Here is a 1,808-nt window from a genome sequence, read left to right on the forward strand (position 1 = left end):
AGCGGATTGGAAGGAGCCGGTGGCATAGAAGTTGAGAGCCACCGTCACCTTCACTGCCACACCAACAGAGACGTCCTGCGCATCAGCTGTGGCTGCAGATCTCTCTGAAGCAGCCGGCAGATGTCTGCAACCACCTCCCTTCGGAATCGCAGCCTCCTAACACACATCGCGGCAGACATGGTCAGATAGGAGGTCTGCTGGCGGTATACCCTGCGTGGATAAGGCCTCAGTTGGCGACGCCTGTTGCCCCCTCTGCGTCTAGCCAGGGCTGCCACTCTCTCACGGTGTCTGTAAGCCCTTCTGGCATAAGGCTGAAATTCAGCGTTGCCACCCAATGCAGACCCCATTATATGCTGGCAAACACTGAGCTCTGAATGAAGGCAAAGATAATTGGTAAGCTCTGGCCTGAGCCAAAAATACCTGTCCAAGTGTTGGTCCAAACCAGTAAACTCTCCTCCTTGGTCTCTGTCCAAAAAACCGTTGCACAAGAGTGAATGCTGCAAAATACCTGGGTAAGTGCCCTTTAATTTGCGCTCCCCGCTCCCCGCGGCCCGGCTGGGCTGTGTACCGTTCCACTTCACAGTCGCTCGGGCCGCCCGGCGCACAATGGGCCGGCGCGAGTGAAGTTACGGTTCGGGGCGCACAAAAGGTGTTGCACTAGCAAATGACGTCATGATGTGCGCGCGCAGCAGGGCGCGCGCTAAGACTTTGCGCCGGCGCTAAATGTGTACTGAAGTTGGGGCGAGGCGCAGATCGCGCTGCGCCCGGCCGCTAAGCGCCTAGCGCTCGAAATCTACTCCTCCTAAGGCGCTAACGGCTGCCGCGCCCAACTGAATTTCTAGGCCTATGTATATAAAAGAAATAAATGACAGATACCAGAAATCTAAAGTAAAAATACGAAATATTGCCAATATACAGCATGTCAGTCAGCAGCTTATTGGAGAAAAGACAGGTTAACATTTCAGGTGTATACCATTCATCAGAACTGTTATGACAAAGGGCATTAAACTTGTTTTTTCTCTTGTATCGAATAATTATCCCTTAATGCCAAAATAGAGAATTGAAACCCTATGGATACTCAGGGCCAGAGGTTCTGTTTCCTATTTGCCAGTAAGGAATTTAAAAGAAAACTGAGGATTCTATTTTCAAATTTTAAGGGCTAGAAATTCGTGGCCTTAGCACCACTCTGTAGCGCCATTAAATGGCGCTAAAACAGCGGACTCCGCTCTTTCACCAGCTGCTGTCAGTTCCCATGGCAGCCACCGTTTTCGTGCTTACCTTTGCGCTGCCGGTAACTGGCAACGCCATGCTGGAGAAAATGGTGGCATTGTGACGTAAATTGGTGTGCAACTTTACATCACAAGCGTGAACTTCGACCCTAGTGCTGAATTCAGCGCTGGGTCATAAGCACACCGGGCAAGCAGGCTGACTGTAGTGAAGTCTGCACCTCTTAAAGGGACAGACACATTGTTCAGGTAAGTTTGAATTTAAGGTTTTGAACTTTTTTTTGATTTTATTGAAGTGGTGGCTTGCTGCAATAGATGTGAAAAGTTTTTAAAGTGTGTAGAGAGTGCTGCTGGATACTTGCAAGGGCTCGGATGATAAATGAACGCCTTTGAGAAGCCAGAACATGCTGCAAATACTCAGCAGGTTACGTAACATCTGTGGAGAAAAAATCAGATTTCATGTCTCAGGTCGAGATGCTGCCTGACCAGCTGAGTATTTCCAGGATTTTATGCTGTCAATTCACATTTACAGCATCTGCTTGCAGAGAGAAGAGGAAGACACAGAAGAGGAGGAAGCCGCAG

Source organism: Somniosus microcephalus, chromosome 5 (genome assembly GCF_052327205.1).
Source record: "Somniosus microcephalus isolate GS21.2 chromosome 5, FLI_Smic_1.0, whole genome shotgun sequence".
Taxonomy (NCBI): Eukaryota; Metazoa; Chordata; class Chondrichthyes; order Squaliformes; family Somniosidae; genus Somniosus; species Somniosus microcephalus.